The sequence below is a fragment of the Taudactylus pleione genome, unplaced genomic scaffold, assembly GCF_031769625.1.
Source record: "Taudactylus pleione unplaced genomic scaffold, aTauple2 ptg000512l, whole genome shotgun sequence".
Taxonomy (NCBI): Eukaryota; Metazoa; Chordata; class Amphibia; order Anura; family Myobatrachidae; genus Taudactylus; species Taudactylus pleione.
The window spans coordinates 550942-573384 of NW_028284914.1; positions in this window are offsets into that span (position 1 = coordinate 550942).

Below are 22443 nucleotides of genomic sequence, written 5' to 3' on the forward strand. Positions count from 1 at the left end.
GTTAAAGTGTGCATGTCCTGTTTATACAACATAAGGGTGGGTGGGAGGGCCCAAGGACAATTCCATCTTGCACCTCTTTTTTTTCTTTGCATTATGTACAGTTTGGGGCCTAGTTTTTCAATGCCATCCTGTCTGCCACTGCAGTTTCACGCCTAGATGGGTCACGTGTTTGTGCCGCCCACTTGTGTCGCTTAGCATAGTCATCCAGCTACCTCGGTGCAACCTTTTGGACATAGAAACACTATTGTGAGGTGTGAGGTATTCAGAATAGACTGGAAATGAGTGGAAATTAAGGTTATTGAGGTTAATAATAGCATAGGAGCAGAAAAACCTACAAATTCTGTGATTTTAGCTGTTTTTATGCTTTTTTTCAAAAAAATACAGATCCAAAACACAAAACCCAGAACCCAAAACACGCAAGGGTGGTTTTGGCAAAACCAATCCAGATCCAAAACACGAAGAAAGATCCAGATCCAAAACCAAAACACAAAACACGAAAAGTGGCCGGTGCACACCCCTAGTACTAATATACCCATACTAATGTATTAATGTATGAGGAGTGTGGAAATTAACGCAGGGGGACTTAGCAAGGAGATATCTGTGATATCTCATGTTTTAAGTCTGTTCATGAATACCAAAATAACGTTATTTAAGGAAAATGTCCTTAAAAACGTTATTTTAGTGTTGATGAATAGGCCCCTGTGAAATTTAAATTTTACTAAGGGAAAAGGTCTTCTCATTGGCAACAAAGGGCTTCACATCAGGGAAAAGGACTCGGGGGGGTCTATTTAGGACACTAAAAAAGGCTTTTCTCCAGCATTCTAGGCTGGAGAAAGCAATTTTTTTTCTTTATTAAATATCTATAACATTTGTAAACTGTGGAGAAATTAGTAATTTCTCTGGCTTTTCACTTTGTCCATCTAGTTCTTGCAGCCTCCATAGTTTTTAATGAGGATTGTTGTGGGGCGGTATTTATATAAAGGAAAGGAGCGAAGCATCTCTTGATGGCGTTACGAGGCACATGAGCACCAGTGTCGCAGAGTTACAGGGTCAGGCCTGCCACCTGTAACTATAACCTGGGACAGACTTACCTATGAAGAACTCCAGGACCACGGAGACCACGTGTTCCGCAGGATATTCTTCCGCTGCACATCTTCTAACAGGTCTTTCTCTGTGGTCGATACCTCTGCTGCTGCTGCTGAGTCCGCACCGGGAACTGCTCCTGCTGCTGCGGCTCTGCTCTGTGCATGCGCATGGTAAGGTGAAGCCCACATCAGCGAGAAAGGTAAGGAAAATCCTTGCTGGGTCCTTTATCGCATAGGCTTTCCCAGCAAAAACTTTCATTTAAATATAGGCCCATATTCAATTTGAGGCGCAAAGTCCAGATCCGCGATACTTTTTCGCCGATGACGTCATTTTCGCCTGTTTTGGTTTTACCCCGTATTCAATTTGAAAGACTTTCCGCCTAGGCAGAAAGTCAATGCAATGTACTAGGTGAAAAAGTTTCGGCTATGAATAGCAGGCGGAAAAAAGTGCAGAATTGGGGTTTTGGGGTGCAACGTTGCGGGAACCCCCCTGTAGCCTTCAGACAGTCCCCCAAAGGTAAACTGTGTCAAAAAATTAAAATCAAACCACTTAGACACCCCAAAAAATGACTTTGAAAAAGGGGGGCGAAAAAAAAATGTTGGGGGACAAAGTTAAAAACTAGCGAACTTGACTCTGGGGGGGGTCCCCAAGTATGGCCCAGGTGTTTTTTTCATTGCAGGTGGATTTTTCACGATTTTTTCAACTTTACTTTAGCAACTTTTATGCTGGCCCCCATTTTCAAGTACCCAAAATTTGCTGGGAATAGGGGGGAGATGTATTAACGGCGACATCGCCGATACGGTACATCCCTCTTGACTTTGCCTACATACCGTGGTTCATTACCGCGGTATGTACCAAGGACTTCGCAAAGGGCACCTCTCTCGATGAGAGCTGTCCTTTGCGATGCTGCCGGGCAGAGGGACTTCCGGGTTGAACACCCAGAAGTCCTTCTGCGCATGCGCAGGCCGCGGGCCGCAGGGGCTCATTGGAGGGATCCGATCAGATTCCTCCCAGCCCCGAGCGTCGCGTTAAGAAGCCCATAGGCTTCTATTGGGTAACGCCACCTGAATGCGAGCTCAGGGAGGACAGAAACCTCCCGTGAAGCAGAAGGGCAACGCCACCTGAAGGTGGCGTTACCTAGCGACGCGAAGCAGCAGAATGCAGCGCATTCTGCTGCTTAATACATATGGGGAATGCGGTTTTACCGCATTTTTGCCGTTAATACATCTCCCCCTAGTTATTTTAACCAAAAAAACTTGCTAAATACAATTCTTCACCGCTTACAGAAAAACGCAAAACACACCTACTGAGCCCGTTTAAAAACCCCAAATACCTTCAGCAGGGCTATTCGGGGGTACCCATAGTGATCCCCCATGTCCGTGCATCTTTTGGGGGGCATCAGGCTGATTTCCCCAAATCTGACAGTACTTTCCGCTTGTTTCAGTTTCGCCGGGTGCCATTTTCGCGTACTTTCAAATTGAATACGGGGTAAAGCGGACACGCGCGCGATACTTTTCCGCCTGCAAAACAGGCAAAGTAGGCGAAAAGTCCAGGCCGCGAAAAAGTATCGTGGCTCGGCTCAAATTGAATACGGCTCATAGTGGTAAATAAAAAGCGATGAACGGGGTAATAACCTCCAAATACATTTAACGGTAATTACCGTAAATACACCGAGCCTTAACACTAAGTACAGAGAATATGGCGGGCGTCACTTTTTACTGTTTTATAGATAACTTGTACAAGTTGGACATTTCTTGATGCTTTATTCTGTACTACAGTATGACCTAGCAAAAAAAATGGGGTTCTCTCTTAGGCTCACTAACTCCGCCAATGGGTATACGCCGTAACGGGATGTAGTTGAAATCCTATCGGCATGCCGGCGCTTAGAATTTGTGGCGCCTTATAAATAAATGCTAGTTATAATAATAATCAGAGGCATGTGCTCGTGGTTTACTAGAAGCCATCATCGGCGCGTTATTTTCTCCTGCCCTATAGCAGGCGCACAACTCCCAACAGACATAGAACCGCGGTTCTGCCTCTCTGCAGGAGCCGCAGTTGTGTGAACGCTCCTCTACTGTACGCAGTCAGCGTTTGCACGTCCCTCCCCAATCGCACAACTCCTGGCACAGGCCATTACAGGTCTTATGGTGCGTACATACGGTACGATAAAAATGCACGTTATGAACAATAACGATATCGTTCTTATCGTTATCGTTCAAATCATTAATTTTTTGGTGCCTTCCAACCCTCAAACGACCAGCAATGTGCGGGCACGTATGAACGATATCGTCCATCGACCGTGCATGCAGCCAACCTGATCGATATCGACCAGGTTACATAGGGATCCTCGATCGGGGGATCACGAGATGCTGGCTTGTTGTTGGTGGATTGGTGGTGTGCTGGGTGATCGATATCGATCAGCCAGCACACCGGGAAGGTGCAGGGAGATCAGTCAGCAATATCATTGTCGCTGACTGATCTTAGCGTGTGTACGCACCATTAGATGTTTTTCAACCACGCGTACGTGTGTTTCTGAGCATGCCCTAGGCGAAACCACACTACTCACACTGGCGTAGTACTTTCTCCGCATCTCCCCTTAGTATTTAAAGTAGGGATGTGCAGGCTCGGATTAATTCGGATTTGCATGCCGGGTTCAGATTTTTCCCTCCAAAAATCGGGTCTCAGAAAGAGGCAAAACGTCATCTTTCATGGACAAACATCATCATTCCTGGACAAAAGTCCAGAAATTACAAACATCATCATTCCTGGACAAAAGTCCAGGAATGATGGTGTTTGTCCATGAAAGATGACATTTTGCCTCTTTCTCAGACCCGATTTTTGGAGGGAAAAATCCGAACCCGGCATGCAAATCCGAACTAATCCGAGCCTGCACATCCCTACTTTAAAGGGTTATTTTTTGTAGAGAAACATGTGAATCTATATTATTTTTGGGAACGGTGAAGGGTGTCACGTCTTTACCATGCACATATGGAGAAATATAAATTCAATCACAAATCGTTCTTTTTGCGGAGTGTGTGTTTTGAAACTTAACAATAATTAACCTAAAATTGTAGAATGCAAACAACCATTTTGTATAACATGCAAAAAAAAACAAAAAAAAAAACACATCTCTGCTCGAGAGCGTAGCTGAATAAATAAACTGCGGAGAGAGAGATTTTCTCCCCTGAGATAATGTGACACTGATAAATCTAAAAATCCCGCATGTTGTCGCTAACAAAATGTTCCTATCCTTACTAGTCATTATTTCTGACCCAGCTGCACTTATGTACAGGTTTCTGAGCCTCAGCTGCTCTCAGCCTCCAAGGAAATGTTTAAACCTCTACAAACCCCCCTTCCCCCAAGATTTGAGGGCTATTCTCTGAGCTAGGTTATTGGCTACAGAAGAATACAGCTTATTTTATCGCGTTTCGGCTTGGGAGTATTCAGCGCTGATTGTGGGCCTGATTAAGAGACGCACGCTAATGTCGCCGCAGGTGCGAATTTGTACGTAACGGCTGTGCGAATGTATGAAAAAGTCGCAGCTGCCGGGATTTGTATTTAAGACACCCACCAGCGGCTTCGCAAATCCCTGTGGTTGCACAGAATAGGAGCGGGAACTGAGACGCCGAAGCCATATTTACTGCGCAAGAGACACGCCCCTAAACACCTGCATTTTCCTCAACCCTCCTGTTGCCACCCACACATGGGACCTCATTCAGAGTTGGTGGCGAGCGCCGATGCGCTCGTAACCGACTCGATGGTTTGGCCTGCGCACAGGCAGCAGCCGCACTGCACGTGCGCAAGCCCTGGAGCGACAGAGAAACTGTCGCTCCGGAGCTCGTTACCAAAGGGGCGGCTGTCGATGTTGATCGACAGCTGCCCCCGTTTGGTAGGCGGGCCGGGGGGGTGGTTTCCAAAATGGAGGCATTCCTTTCCGAACGCCTACCGTTTTGTGGGCGGCCGCACTGACATCATCAGTGATGTCAGTGGGGAGCTTCCTGCTCCATCAGAGCAGAAAGCTCCCTGGGGCTTACAGTGCCCAGACCCAACCTGAGGTCTAGTCGTAAGCAACGATGGTCGCGATGGTGATCACCATCGCGACCATCAACCTGGTCGGTCGTTAAGCTGTGGGTGGTAACAAGGAGGCGGCCGTTCAGGATGCAAGCGGCCGCCCTGATTCAGTGCGACCGCTTGCAACTAACGACCGCCTCTGAAGGAGGTCCTTGGTCCCTGCCTGTCAATCACTTTGCAAAGAAATCCTCACTTGACGCATGCGCAGATTACCGATATTCGCTCAGATGCGTAAGCATCGCCAATTCGCCTGTCTCCGAATCAGGCCCCTGTATGCATCTATTAAAGCCAGTTAATGGGAATCTTAAACTACTCGTACGTGTAGCTTAGATCTCGTTACAGACATGGTCGCTAGCGTTCCCAGCATGCCTCGCTATACAAAATGCATCATTTAAAAAAGAAAAAATTCTAGTAATAGATGAAAGTCGATCGTATGCGCTGCACAGGAGACTGACACTAGATACACGTTATGGGTCTTTATGCTAATGCCGCTGCCGATTCTGTTCACACTGAGGCGTCCACATGCAGCAGCGATAATCCGTCTCGACGTGTCTTTAGACGCACCGTCACTGCGCTGTCAAAGCCCTAAGGCAGGCGTAATTTCTCGGCCTGAACATTTGTCTAACCGCCTTCCTGTCACCTCCCGGGAACACCTACTGAAATCCATACCTCATGCGTCCAAATTCTCTCTGCGCCTCCCGGTGGTAACCAACGGGACGCATGCACTGCGCATCTTGGGCACCTGCGCAGTACTTAAAACATCAGCCACATGCGCGCATATTGCGTGCAGTTAGCGGGCACCTCTGAATCAGGACCTATGTGTGTAGACACAGTAACGCAGGCGCCTATGATACCCTTGCTGAGCTACATGCGTCTCAATCGCAGCTGTGCGCACGGACGCAGTGCCACTTAGACACATACGCAGTAGCAAAATAAATTATTCAACTGCGTCCGACATTAATATTGAGTCTGACTCAAGTCCTGTGTATGTACAGTACCATTCAGTTCATGGGCGTAGCTACAGTGGGTGCAGGGGTGCCATTGTTATAGGGCCCAGAGGCTTAGGGAGCCCTGGGCCCAGGTTATATAGTTGCAGACCAATTTCCTGGATCTGCCTGCTAATCAGTTGCATCTGACTCGTTGTCCAGCCTGAATGGGGTGACAATTCATTTTCAGTGAGAGGTGTGTGTGTAGGCAATGTTAATATTGGTAAGGGGGCACTGTAATGTGGCATAATATGAACTGGGCAGTGTAATGTGGCATAATCTGAACTGGAGGGCCATGTAATATTGCAGAAGCTGACCTGCTCATTGTAATGTAGTATAATATTAATTGGAAGGCACAATAATATTACATAATGGGAACTAGAGACACTTTAGTGTGGCATAAAATGAACTGGGGCCACTGCAATGTGGCATAATTTGAACTGGAGGGCACTGTAATGTGGCACAATATGAACAGAGGGAACTATAATGTGGGTATACAATTGGAAAACCGGCTGCCTTAATACGACAGCCGGCTTCCCGACTGTCATATCCCGGCGAGGGTGAAATGCCGGGCGTCTAGATGTAGACGCCTGACATTTCCCCGACGCTGGGCACCGCGAGCAGACAGCCGCAGGGGGGGAGGGTTAGGTTTAGGGCACCGGGGGGGACTTAGGGTTAGGCACCCCTCCGAAGGGTTAGGGTTAGGCTAGGGGGAGGGAGGGTTAGGTTTAGGGCACCCGGGGGGACTTAGGGTTAGGCACCCCCCCGGGGGACTTAGGTTTAGGCAGCGGGGAAGGGGGGGGGGGTTATGGTTAGGCACTTGGGGGGAAAGGTTAGGGTTAGGCACCCCTAAGGAGGGTTAGGGGGTTAGGTTAGGTTAGTTTATACTTACCTTAGCGACGATCGGGATTGCCAGCGCTGTCGGGCTTCCGCTGCTGGGAACTCTGCTTCTGTCGGTCTGCCGATGCCGGGAATCAGTATTTCATACCGATTCCATAATGTGGCATAATATGAACTGGGGACACTGTATAATGTGAATTGGGAGTATTGTGTGGCATAATGTGTACTGGCAGCCCTACAATGTGACATAATGTACTATTATGGTTCATAAAATAAACTAGTGAACTACTATAGGGTATAACCTTAACTATGGGGCTTAAACATTAACTAGGGTTCAGAAAATAAACCAGGGCACTATTATGGGGCATAAAATTGACAATTGCTGCAGAGAGTTGTCACTGTAGAAGTATTGGGACAGGGGTCCCTTGAAAATGTTGCTATAGTGCCCACAAAGTTCTGGCTATGCCCTGACTATGGCATACCTCCCAACTGCCCCGCTTCTGGCGGGACAGTCCCGTTATTCAGGTACTGTACTGTGCTATGGCAACACCACCTGGTGGCATCACTGTGTCTCTGCCCCAAGATCTAAATCTCAACCAGTTTTATCGGCTGTGTCATTAACACCTACTGTAACTTACTGACATTTATTACAACAATTACAAACTGCATACTTGACAATGACGGGTTACAGTCACTAGTATGTATGTATGTTGTATATATATATATATATATATATATATATACATATATATACATACATACATACATATGGGACGATGCATTCCCTACTGTGTAAATTCTATTGTTCTGTATATAAAAAGACAAGTCTGCTTGCTGCGTGCTTTTATTCAGGTCACAGAAATACAAGGTGACTCCTAGTATGCACAGTCACTTACAGTAGGGTTATCTTAGTCTCTAGGATACAAAACTATTTTTCATGACCACTGAAATGAAGACATCAGGCGTATTTGTAATGGGTGCAGGGTTTGTCCCCAGGAACAAGGTGCGGACGCCATTTTTCCGGAGACCCGCTCATGCGCAGACGATTCTGGCATTAAGCCAAAATCTACTGCGCTCACTGCGCTGCCAGAGAGGAGGGGGCCTGTGTGCTGCCTCTATTTGGGACCCCTCCTCTCTTTAAAACGCTCCTGGTCAGTCCTCACCAATTATAACCAATGACATCAGAGGTCGCTGTTTATACAGCAATACATTTACCGGAGTTTGTAGATATAATAAGTTATTGACATCGCTTGTATATTATAACAGTATCAAGGGGTCTATCACATCGATGCGATATATAGTGATGTTTAGTAGCCATTCATATAGACTTACCTATCCGACGTCTTCATGCGCTATCCGGACCCTCCACAATCCCTGGACGCAGTGAGGATACAGACATATCGGGAGCCCGATAGGTCTGTTTCTCACTGCGCATGTGCTGGCGTCTGGAAGCAGCAGGTCAGGTCAGACCTGCTGCAAAGGACACTGGGTAACAGGGCAGAGCCAGCACCGGGTGCCGGGCAGAGAGCAGGGAAGTATGCAGCTCCCCTGCTCTGTTCGGCATGCGGTACAGATTACGCCATCCTGAGATGGCGAATCGATACGCAGTAGAGGAACGGGAAGCTGAGCATTCCATTCCTTTATGAATTGCACTCACCATGATGCGATTCATACACGAAGCGGGGGAGCAGCTGGAGAAGGAACAACCTCCACGGTAACCCCCTGTATGAATCGCCGATAGCAGTGAAAAGCCCGGTTTTCTGTTAAACAGGACTATTCACTGCTCTATGAATAGATCTCCAAGTCTTGCAAAAAAATGGAAGAGAAAAAAGAAAACTTCTTTACAAATGAGAAATGAATCTCGACAACCTTCAATACCTTCCTGGGCTAAGGGGCCTATTCATTAAACGTAAAAATTCAATGGAGATAATTAGCTTTAGAACTCTCATGGAGTTCTAGCTAATTATAGGTGGAATTCATCATTCCTCCTCTCCATAAGTATCTATTCCGAAAAGCTGTCATTTTTGCGATGACAGCTTTTCGGGAAATAGATACTTTTCCTGCCTACACTACCTTATCGCATCTGGAAACAGTGCTGCGCATGCGCTGTTACATCTGTAAAACCAGCGCATGCGCAGCACTGCCTACAGATACGGTAAGTTTCGTACCCCCCCGACCCCCCCACCCCCCTCTGCTCACCTTCCCCCCCCGACTTACCTGTCCGTGCAACAGCCTCTGGCTCCGTCCTGCTGGTCTGTCATGTGGTTTCCCTGCAGACCACATGACAGATTAGAAAAAAAAATTTTTTTTTTCTTTTTCTAAACTTTTTTGTGCTCTGCTGGGGAGCACACATGTCCGACCAGCCTCCGGAGCCTGAGGACGGAGCAGAGCGCCGGAGGGACTCGTCGGGGGACCTGCACACGCTGATACAGGTAAGTGGATTCTGCTAATTCGCCGCCTCACAGTGGCGAATAGTAACTGCATCAAATTCCGAAAATTGATAATTTTCGGAATTTGATGAATACCACAATTTCCACATCCCCATACTAATGTACTAAATAATATACCCATACTAATGTACTAATGTATGGGGAGTGTGGAAATTAACGCAGGGGACTTAGCAAGGAGATATCTGTGATATCTCCTGTGTTAAGTCTGTTCATGAATACCAAAATAACGTTATTTAAGGAAAATGTCCTTAAAAACGTTATTTTAGTGTTGATGAATAGGCCCCTAAATACAGTAACAATATCCAAACACAAAAAGTCCCTTGATATTGCTGGGGAGGGAGAATGGGTTTCCCTGATATCACAGCACCACCTACGGACAGCACCCTCTCTCCAGGTGACCTAGATACTGGGCAATGAGATGTCTGCCGGAGGCTACAAAGGAACAGTCTTGTATTTCTCTCTGGCTGCAGATCTCTATCTAATTAAGAAGTCTCAGGTTTTCTCAGTGGAGATTGCGATCTAATGCCAGCCATTGTGCTCCCTCACAACATTCTCTATATGATTGGAACGTACCCACCTCCCTTCTACTCCCTCGCTGGGCCTCCGAAGCTGATTGTGTTCCTGAATGATAAAGCCGTCATTCATCTACTGCGACCTCTTCTTTGCGGGACGGGTTTCGCATCCCCCCCCATACCTGCAACCGAGCACATAAATAAAGGGGGTGGAACAATTATTTTAAAAGCAGCGTTGGGGTAATTTGCTAAGTGCTGTTGTGTGTTTTGTGCACAAATAGCTGCGAGAGCATTTTCTCAGAAAAATTGTCTGCCAAATGCACGTTTCTGCATGGACATGGCAGGGCTGAGCGACTTCTTCAATCATTTCATTTATGGACTAAAAAAAAATAAAAAATGAATTAAATGCGACAGATGCAGCCACGTGTAGGAATCCATCTTGTTCAGCCTGGTCACCAAAAGGCTGTACCTGAAACACCATGGACGCACATGCCATCCGACCCATGCACTGTGCATTTTATTACACCTCCCATTTTTCCTCCTGTGTCATTGGCACATATATGAGATCATCAGCTGACCTCCCCCAGTTACTGACCAGTCTATGATCAAATATGTCTGCCAATTGTGCACCTTCCTTACAGATACAGGATGGGGTGTATCAAGCATTGCATTTTGAATGCGATACATCTCGCCATTACCGCATTTCTAGAGGCGTTTATTAACGTCGTATGCATGTAGATTTGCAATAAAACCTCAAAGCACAGCTCTTCCGTTCGAGCATCCCCCGCGGCATGTGGCCATTGGGACTTCTGGGTCATAAACCCGGAACTTCCTCTCTTGCAAAGGACAGCTCTTATCGGGAGAGCTGTCCTTTACGTTTTTCTTCATGCATACCAGCTTAAGTAACGCCTGCTTGCATATAATGAGTGGCGAGGTGCCTCACATGCAAATTGAGATACATCATGCATCCTGCCCACTGAGTCTTCAGTCACGCTAAAGTGCCTCTTTTGGCGCACCAGGTCCTGTGGCGATTCGGCCTTGCTGACAGGGCTGTCTTAACAGCAGTGTGGGCCCTGGGCAAAGCAATGCGCTGGGGCCCCTACCCACCCATTGTGTCCCCAGTAGTACGCCCCTTATATAGTGCCCCCAGTAGTAGTCCCCCCAATGCAGTTTCCCCAGTAGTGGTACCCCCTATGCAATGCCCCTTATATAGTGCCCCCAGCAGTAGACCCCACCCATGCAGTGTCCCCAATAGTGGTACCCCTTATGCAGTGCCCTTTAAATAGTGGTCCCAGTTGTAGTCCCCCTCTATGCAGTATCCCCAGTATTGCCCTTTATATAGAGCCCCCAGTAGTGGTCCCCCGATGCAGAGCCCCCAGTGGTAGTCCCCCCCTATGCAGTGCCCCTAGTAGTAGTCCTCCTTGTAGTGCCCCTTGTATTGCCCCCTGTAGTGGAACCCCCCTTGTATTGCCCCCAGTAGTAGGCTCCCCCTTGTATTGCCCCCAGTAGCAGTCCCCCCCTTGTGTTGCCCCCAGTAGTAGTCCCCCCCTTGTGTTGCCCCCAGTAGTAGTCCCCCTTGTATTGCCCCCAGTAGTAGTCCCCCCCTTGTAGTGCCCACAGTAGTGGAACCCCCCTTGTAGTGCCCACAGTAGTGGAACCCCCCTTGTAGTGCCCACAGAAGTGGAACCCCCTTGTAGCACCCCCAGTAGTAGTCCCCCCCTTGTATTGCCCCCCTTAGTAGTCCCCCCCTTGTAGTGCCCCCAGTAGTAGCCCCCCCTTGTATTGCCCCCAGTAGTAGTTCCCCCCTTGTAGTGCCCCCAGTAGTAGTCCTCCCTTGTATTGCCCCCAGTAGTAGTCCGCCCCTTGTATTGCCCCTAGTAGTAGTCCCCCCCTTGTAGTGCCCCCAGTAGTAGTCCCCCCCTTGTATTGCCCCCAGTAGTAGTCCCCCTTTGTAGTACCCCCAGTAGTAGTCCCCCCCTTGTAGTGCCCCAGTAGTAGTCCTCCCTTCTATTGCCCCCAGTGGTAGTCCCCCCCTTGTATTGCCCCTAGTAGTAATCCCCCCTTGTAGTGCCCCCAGTAGTAGTCTCCCCCTTGTATTGCCCCCAGTAGTAGTCCCCCCCTTGTATTGCCCCCAGTAGTAGTCCCCTCCTTGTATTGCCCCCAGTAGTAGTCCACCCCTTGTATTGCCCCCAGTAGACAAATAAAAGATAAACACTTACCTGAATCCCCGCCGCCGCCATCCGCTCCTCCGTCCGTCCTCCCGGGCCGCTCTGCATTATGGGAGAGACGGCTGCAGGGGCTGGAGAGCCCCTAGAAGCTTTGGGCCCTTGGGCAACTGCCCTAAAAGCCCAATGGAAGAGACGGCCCTGCTTGCTGAGGGACTTTTTCACTCAAAATGTGCATCCTATTCATATAAATAAAACAATTGGAAGCTACAAAACTACTTTGCTAGATTACATTGATCAATTTGATGTGCGACATTTGTACAGCTTTGTGCGAATAAGTGTGAATCTGTATACTACTAAGGGCCGTGTTCAATTAGAGGCAAAAAGCTGTAATCGGTGAAAAGTTTCACCTATTGCCGCTTTTCGCCTGTTCGAAACTTATCTCCAAATTCAATTCCAGACGGAATTCATCTAAGGGGAAACTCAGGGCCTGAATCAGACCCGGTCGCTCTGACAGAATGCTCGCTCTGAATCAGGGCCGGGCTTTTTTTTTTTGGAGCGGCCTCTTGGCCGTTCACATAGCTGTGGGTGACCACCCACAGCTATAGCGAGCGGCCAAGATGATGGTCGTGATGGTCAAGGCCATCGGGCTTGCAACGAGACCCTTGTGGTAGGGTCTCGTTCATCGCAAGCCCCAGAGAGCTTTCGGCTCTAACAGAGCCAGAAGCTCTCCACTGACATCACTTGTTCTCATGGGAACGCCTCCGTTTGGGCAGCCACTCCCCCGGCCCGCCCACCAAAGCGGGCGAGCTGTCACATCGACAGCTCGCGCCCTTTGGTGCGAGACCCGGAGCGACGGAGTGCCCGTCGCTAGCCGGGTCTCGCGCATGCGCATGACGGAGCCGGCTCCGTTGTGCGCATGGGCTGTGGGCCACCATCGACCCCGTTGCGAGTGCTCAGCGCTTGCGACCGGGTCCAAATCAGGCCCTCAATGCAATGTAATAGGCGAAAAGGTTTCTCCAATCAATAGCTGGTGAGAGGAATTGCAAAAATCTTTATTTTGGGTACAAACGTGAGGAACCGACCCAGAACCCTTGGGACAGTCCCCCAAAGGACAAATCTTGGAAAAAAAACACCCAACCTAAAAACACCCCAAAAGAATACTTTCATTTTTGGGGCGAAAAAGTAAAAAGTGGGGGGGACAGGCATAAAAACTAGCTAAATAGAGTTCTTGGGGGTCTGCAAGGATGGGTCAGGTGTTTTTGGGATTGCAGGTGCATGCAACAGGTGTATTGTGACATTTGTTAAAAGTTCACTTTAGCGACTATAAAACATACGCTAGCACCCATTTTCAAGTACCCCAAATTTGACTGGACTATTTATTTTCACCAAAAAATACAGCTTTATGCCATTCTTCACCACTTATGCAATGACGCCAATAAGAAGCAATTTAAACAACTTAAGTACCCCAAACACTATTATTAGGGCTCTTAGTACACATCTACATTCATTCCCCATGTAAGTGCATCTTTTTTGGGGGTACATGCTGATTTCCCCACTTTTGACAGTACTTTCCGCCTGTTCCGCCTTTGCCGCTTTCCGTTCTCGCGTGTTTAGGAATTGAATAGGGTGAAAAGTGGGGACATGCACAAAAAGTTTTCGCCTCTGAAACAGGCGAAGGAGGCGGAAAGTCAGACAGGCAAAACTTGTCCGACTTTTCACCTCTAATTGAATACGGGGCTAAGTGCCACAACGCAGTGGCGGCAGATTTTTCTCACGCCAAGTTTCTTTGTGCTTCATCTGAGATTTTGAACGTATTTAAGAAAATTTCCTGTGCACCTAAAGTCGCAGCCCAGTGTCTGTAGTACACTGTGAGTGGTGATTCACTGCGCGTACGATGCAACCAGGGGCGTATCTATAATGGGTGCAGGGTGGGCGGGGAACACGGGCCCCTGGGTTCAGGGGGGCCCCGCACCGCACACCCTGCACCCATAATATTACTTACCTCTCCGGAGTCCCACGTCGGCGCGGGCGTCCAGCGTTGTAAAACGACTGGAAAATGGCCGTTGCGACCATTTTCCCGGTGATCTGCGCGTACACTATAGACTCTGGGCACACTCTAGTGCCCAGAGTTTTTAACTCCGGCGCTGGCAGCGCACAGCTCAGTGCGCTGCCGACCGCCAGGCGGAGAGGAGGGGGCCCGTGTCGGAGAGGCTCACTCACGTATCACGCCGCATGTTTGCTTGTACTGGCCCTATTTATTGTCTACCCTGTACCATAAAATGTTACCTGATTATTTAGGAGACAGAACCTGTTGGGGATACCTTTATCAGACAGGCAGAAGATGGGAGAGCAGGTGGCGGAGTAACATTGTGAGTTCCCATGTGGAGAACCAGTCCTAATAACATTGCAACCACACCATAAGCACTGTATAATTATTCCTAAATATGACATGCGGGCTCAACACATACAATTATGACAGAGCGCAATGTGATAACATAATTGTCCTAAATATATGACAAAACCTCTAATTTCAGAGCGAGCCCTCGGTTATTTCTCCCCGTCTTTGATGCCTGTGATGGGACACCTTACATATTATATTTTAATTGGTGTCTTTTCCTGAGCATGTTGTGCTGTTGATGTGGACCCCTGTGGATTCTACAATGACATACCAGGGCAAAGAGCATGTCTTACAAATTAGTAGTGCTTATGTATCAGGCGGGAATAATGCAGTGTCATAAATAAATCTGTTTTCTGTTTAAAATATTGAATATTTGAATATTAAAAGGGACAATGTAATAAAACATGAAGCATTAATAGACTATAATAACCAGCGCATTGAGAGTTCTGAAAGCTTTACACAGTTACGTTCACTTCTAACAGGGTTGTTACCTAAAGGTAGGCGAATTTACTGCATCTGGTAAGTGGAATAAAACAAGAAAACTGTAGAGGACCTACAAAAAGAAAAGTAAAAGAAATTCGTCCGTAATTGTTGCGATTGGTCTCGGAGCATTCGCTGCCAAGGCTGTAACTAGACATTTTGATGCCCTGGGCCAGAAAGAACATGGGCGTAACTACCATAGGTGCAAGGAGTGCAGCTGCTATGGGGCACAGAGCTGAGGGGGGGCTTCCTCCTTGTCAAAGTTACATGTGTTATACGGAATCAGTATGAAATACCGCCGGTTCGATTCCCGGCAGCGGCAGCCCGACAGATGAACAGATCCCGGCAGCGGCAGCCCGACAGCGCTGGAAATCCCGATCGTCCTCAGGTAAGTAATAACTAACCTAACCTAACCATCCTTAGGGGTGCCTAACCCTAACCTCCCCCCCAAGTGCCTAACCCTAATCCCCCCTGTAAGTGCCTAACCCACCCCCTTCCCCGGTGCCTAAACCTAAGTCCCCCGGGGGGGTGCCTAACCCTAAGTCCCCCCCGGGGGTGCCTAACCCTAAGTCCCCCCCCGGGGGTGCCTAACCCTAAGTCCCCCCCGGGGGTGCCTAACCCTAAGTCCCCCCCGGGGGTGCCTAACCCTAAGCCTAACCTTAACCCTCCCTCCCCCTAGCCTCACCCTAACCCTCCCGGGGGGGTGCCCTACCCTGTCTCCCCGGGTGCGCTAAACCTAACCATCCCCCCCCTGTGGCTGTCTACTCGCCCGGTATCCCTTCGATCGGGATGCTGGGGGCCTGTTTCCCGGCGTCGGGAAAATGACAGGCGTCTAGATATAGACGCCTGTCATTTAACCCACGCCGGGATAAAGTAGTCGGGAAGCCGGCTGTCAGGATCACGTCAGCCGGTTTCCCGATTGCATCCCTGTTATACACCTTATTCACCATTGGGTGGTACAGAGGGGCCCTTACAAACTTTGCAATGGAGCCTTCAAATACCTAGTTATGCCCCTGTTGCCCCCCCCATTTGAAATAGAGACATTTTATTATTATTTATTACCAGTTATTTTTTATTTACAGTATATAGCGCACACATATTCCGCAGCGCTTTACAGAGAATATTTGGCCATTTACATCAGTCCCTGCCCCAGTGGAGCTTACAATCTATGGGCCTGATTCAGACCCGCTCGCGAGCGCTGAGCGCTCGCAAGCGGGTCGATGGTGCCCTAGTGCGCATGCGCACGATGGAGGGAGCTCCGTTGTGCGCATGCGTGAGACCCGCATAGCGACAGCCAAGCTGTCGCTATGGGTCTCGCACCAAAGGGGGCGTGCTGTCGATGGTGAGTGACAGCATGCCCCCTTTGGTGGGCGTGCCGGGGGCGTTGCTGCCCAAACTGAGGCGTTCCCATGGGAAGCCTGGAGCCGGCAGTGTAGATCACCGACTGAAGGTATAGAAGGAGCGCTACAGTACTTGTAGTGTATATGCAGCAAACACCATCAGCGAGAGAGGTGTGCAGGTAACACCTGGGCCGGGAATCCGTGGCTGTCTTCAGGGCTGCCATCAGAAATTGTGGGGCAGATAGCTCCACTTGTAAGGTGTCTGACTGCCATGTGAGAGGTAATAGGTTGGAATCCCAGGTATGACAGTTTCTTGAAAGTGTGTTAAATAAAAGTCAGCCACATAGGAGATAGGGGCTGCCAGGAAATGCCGGGAATAAAAGAAAAGGAAGATAAGAGTGAGAATGATTATATACAGAAAATTGACAGGCCCGTGCAGCGCCCCCTGCCTTGCCGTGCCCTGGCACATGTCGCACCACCTAGTTACGGCCCTGTGCGCGGCACGCAAACACACAAGCAGTTGTGCATTCAATTCTGTGTAAAGTGTAACCAAGAACAAAAGCAACATATAGCATACAGGTCACCCGGACAAAATGCAGCATTAAGTAAAACAGTAGCTTTAGGTTCAAGCATGTGAGGTGACATTTATTAAGCAATTAAATTAGTATCAATGGCTACAGATAAAATACAATGACCAGGCCGTTAACCCATTTGTTGCCTAACAGACCTGCAATTAATTCCCTGCATCATGATATGTGGATATAAAGTACTTACAGTTATGGGAGGTTATTTTGACATATTATAGTGTAATTGTTCAAATCACTGACAACCTCAGTAATTACAGAGAGTATTTATTATTTTATGAGTGTCTTATGCATATGCTGGGATCATTTGCATATTACAAATGAATTGATATCTTTTGTTTGCATATTGTGCTGTTGATTTAACACCCTGCCGACAGTACACAGACTTTCGGTGCAGAACAATGTAATCCTCATCTGTCATAAGGAAATGGAGAAATTATAAATGTACAAACTTCAGCGTGAAACTCCAATCATATCACAGAGGGAGAGCACTGTATTGAAGCTTTCTTTAGCTATTCGGTAGGCCGGTACTGCCAATATGGTGGTTGCCGGCAGGGACTGATGTACCTGATAGTACTGGCTGGCTGCTTGGTGGCACATTGCCAGTAATTTAATTCCCTCCCAAAAATGTCTTTCCAAATCAGCTGGCGCGTTGGTACCCATTATGTTGACATTCATAATGTCGACACCAGAATGTTGAATGTTATGATGTCGACCCGGCTAAAATGTCAAAACATTTAACATGTCAAAGTTTGCCAAATGTCGACAATGAGAAAATGCCGAAATTAGCGTTCAGGCTAACCCGAAAAGTGCTGGTCGACATGATCACCACAGCGACATTTCAGCAGTGTCGACACGCCACATGTGGGCATTGTGCTTGTCGACCATGATGAACATGCCGATGTGTTGTCTGGCGACACGTTAACCATGTCGACGTTACGCTGTCAACATTAAGGGGGCGATTCAATTGTTTTATCGCACCCGATCTCCGGTCTACAGTGACGGGAGATCAGGGGGCGATATTCAATTGTTTTTGGTAGCCCAAGCCTGTTTGCGCCCCAATAACGGCATAAAACGGCTAAACCCTCAGGAGGGTGCGAGCAGAAATCTGTGCGCCCGCGGAATATGCCCCCGCTCAGAGCAACAATTGAATTGCTCCATCTTGAATTGCTGAACCCCGTGTGTCTAGTTTGAACTAGATAAATAAAATAATCCTACAATGTAAAGGTCCAATCCATCTAGTATCTATAGCTCCACAGTGGGCACGCCACCCTCAGCTAAGGTGTGTACCATACGGCTCACACGGCTAGGGACTAGGGAGACAGGACGCACCCTAGCCAGAGAGGAGGAGGACCTGCCAGGCTGCCAAGACTGGGGTAACTATGGGTATGGGAGACGGTTGGTGGGAGCAGAGACAGGGGCGGAGCAAGACATCACCAGTCAGAGTGGAGGGGCGGGGCAGTGGATAAGGAGGGGCGGTGCTGGACAGAGCGCGGTAACTTATATAGAGCAAGTTACTTTGCACCTATGCTGAAACGACAAGTGGTGCAAATATAGTTATTATGTTTGCATGCCGGGTAAGTACTGGCTGCTTTAGTACATATCCCACAGATGCTGGGCAGCTTCATTTCTACACTGCAATTTAGGTTTTAGTTTGGACACCCCTCTCCCAAATCTAGTGGCAAACGCAGGATTTTGAAAGGGGGGTTTCCAAATCCTTGGTTACCGAAACAATGGAATAACATTTAGCCACAAATAAAAAGATAGATCGATAGAAACAGCTTACACAGGATTTAGGACCACTACAGTAAAATATACCACTCAGTCTATGACGGGGTACACACACACTGACTGACACAGACACACACAGACACACACACCTCTATCACTTAGAAACATGAATGCAGCAGGCAAATAAATACAGCCAGCATGATTTATTACAGACCCCCCTCCCCCCAGTAGCGGTCCCTCCTTTGCAGTGCCTCCAGTAGTAGTCCCTCTTATGCATACATGCCTACCTTCCCGGTTTTCCCGGGAGGCTCCTGAATTTTCGGGTAACCCCCCGCACCCCCGGAAGGGTAGGCACTTCTCCCATTTATTGCCCACTTCCTAGTGAATTCTGCACGAATCATGTCATTTAGCCCCTGCCCCTTATGTAAATTTGTGTCAATTTCCCACAAAGGGGCGGGGCTTAATGATACGAGCCATCAGGCCCTGCCCCCTTCGCGACCCCTTCTCCTCCCCGGGTTCTCCCGGCAAAGAAATACAAAATGTTGGCAGTGACCCCAGTAGTTCCCCTTTATATAGTACCCCCAGTAGTAGTTCCTCTTATGCAGTGGCCCCAGTAGTATCCCTCATATAGTGCCCTTGCATAACGGTGGGTTTCGTTCTGATCGAAATGAATAGTACACACACCTGACCATTTGAGTGAGTACACACTTTATTTACAAGTAACAAACAAACAATTAACATACAAAGTATACAGTATACTCAAGTTTTGTCTATGTATTCAGATGACACCAGTAGTTCATCCTCTTCAACATAAGATGTAGTTCATCTTCATCTGGGGAGCCCTCGTTTCAATAACGCCAAGGTAGTTCAATATACACTGCAGGCATCCTACTGCAGTCTCAGGTCCATGCACGAGCCAAAGAGCCTTTGTCTACGTCCTTGATTTATATACCCTAGTATATGGGTGTTGGCGTTCCGGATATTAAGCCCATATTAGTTACATACTGGGTATCAAGCACTAATTGGTACAACGTAGCATTGACCAAACTTACCTCTTGCACATGCTCTGTAAGCACTAACGTATACTCAGAAAAAGAAATACAGTAATGACGTGTCCTAATGTCTGGAGATAAACTCTCAAAGCTCCTTTGTGTAGAGAATATGGACATCACTATCAGTTACCCATAATTCTTAGCGTCTCTACACATCTTACAATGGTCACCCACTGGAATGTAGCTCACTGTCTACTAGTAACACCATATAAGCTATGGATGGCTCATTATACATCTACTAACTAATAATGACAGGTACAAGTTAGGGTCCCTCAATATATCTCTTGTTTGACCTCAAAAGGTTATCTGACCAGTATGTGCAGACTGCAGGAATACAATCTCTTTTCAAACACAAAGGTTGTGTGTTACAACTTATATGCTTATGTAGAAATTAATTATTTAACCCACTGGTTACAGCCCCTTATGTAGTGCCCCAAGTAGTAGTCCCCCCAGTAGTGCCCCCCCTATACAGTGCCCCCAGTAGCAGCTACCCCCTCAATGCAGTGCCCTCGGTAGCACCACCCCTATACAGTGCCCCTAGTAGTGGCCACCCCCCCTATACAGTGCCCCCAGTAGTGCCCCCCCATGCAGTGCCAGTGCCCCTTACATATACACAGACACACACACACAAAAAAACACAACTTACCTGAATCCCTGCTCCTGCTGCGACTGCCACTGTCTGCTCCTCCCGGCCCGCTCTGCACTATGGGAGAGACGTTGTAACGTCTCTCCCTTCACCCGCTGCGAGGGGAGCCAGAAGGCGGAGCTCATGAGTGAGCTCCAGCCGACTCCCTCTGTGGACGCAGCAGCCAATGAGAGTCTGTCTGACTCTCATTGGCTGCTAAAATAAACACACCGCTGCCGGGTAGTACGAGCGTTTGTATAATTTATTTCAATTGTTTGTAACAATTTATTGTCATTTAAGTGGTATTTTATATTCCAGATTTCATATATTACACTTAATACATATATATTACGCTTACACCTGATATTCACTCTCAGGTTTTTTAATTTTCATGTTTGATATTTCAAAATGTCAATTCTTTTTATTGAGAAGCTGATTTGCATTCATATAATATCAAAGGATTTGAGGCAAAAATCATATTGTACACTCTAGTCTTAAAAGGGACGCTACCCTGTAATTATCATCACTGCTCATTAAAGTGGCGTTTCAGCTACGTACAAGCTTTCAATGGTATAAATGTCCATTGAGCTCCAGAGTCTCTGAGACAGATTGCTGGGCGAGTGCAACGTTCTTACAGGATATATTCACAACAATGCTACAGGTCATCATATGGAAGTCCATATCAGGCAATGGGATTAATGCTGCTTGGAGTGCAGGTATCCAGGGCCGGAGCTAGGGTAGTGCGGCCGGTGCCATCGCACAGGGCACCACAGGGCAGTGGGCGCTGTTTGGGCCTGTCAAATTTCTGTTTATTATCATTCTCACTTGTAGCTTCCTCTAATTTCATCCCCAGCATCTCCTGGCCTCCCCTATCTCTTCCCTGGCCCTTCCCCATGAGGCCATTCTCCTGTTTTGGATGCATTATGTCCCTTTAAAAAAAATGAGGGGGGCGCCAATGCTCTTTCTGGCACAGGGCACCAAAAAGTCTAGTTACGGCTCTGCAGTTATCTGTATGGTTATATCTATAATATTGGTTGCTGACACCCTGCTGCTTTTTTAATTGTTATGCAGCAATGTTTATAAATGCTGTATTTGTCCTGCATTGTTTGTACTGTTAATAACTGTTTTTCCTGGGTGCTCATTTGTACTGTGTGGTGCCTGGTGCCATATAAATAAAGGATAATAATAATTAATAACCAGCCTAAGGAGTAGATGTATCAAGTGGTGATATTGTTATCCCCATAAAAGGGGTAATGACCATTTCTCGAAAATGTATTAAAAGACTGAGATTTCTCCTGCGGTGCCTTCGGCTTCTGTGAATAACATAACAGAGCTTTTTTATTGCTTGTCCCCTAACACATTAGAAGAGAGATGGACACTGGCCCTGATTCAGAGCTGCTCGCGAGCACTGTGCGCTCGCAAGCGGGCCAATGTTTCCGCACTGTGCATGCGCCGCGTCTGGCGTGAGCCCCGCTGAGCAACTGAAGTTCAGTCGCTACGGGGCTCGCAACAAGACGGGGCGGCTGTCGATGGTGAGTGACAAACGCTGGCGTTCCCTTGGGAACGCCTGGAGTTTGTTGGGAGGGCTTACTGAAATCACTAGTGATGTCAGTAGTGGACTTCCTACTCTATTAGAGCAGGAAGTCCACTTGGCCTTGCGGCAGCCTAGACCCTACTGTAGGGTCTCGTCGCAAGGCAGATGGTCTTGATTATCACGATGGTTTCCTGGCCGCTCGCCCAAGATTTGCGAGCAGCTGGAGAACAAAAAAGTAAAAAACGCCCAGCGAGCGGGCAGTGGCAGCGAGCCGGTCTGAATCAGGGCCACTGTTTTTTACCAGTCCAGGGAGAAAAACTACATTTCCCAGAATGCTACTGTGAAAAGGAGGTGGAACTTAATAGGTCTGTTGACAGCTGGAGAGGGAGAGGGCTACTGAGCTGTCTCCATGATGCTCCTTTGGGGAGGCATCAGTACATAACCAAGATGGCCACCATTTGGTCTTCTGCTCATGCGCGGCTCCATCTTGTCACTGAGAAGGAGTACGGACGCGATCCACTTCACCCGTTGCAACCTGCACCTCTGTCTACATACAGTCATCGGCTGGTGGTCTACTTTATATACT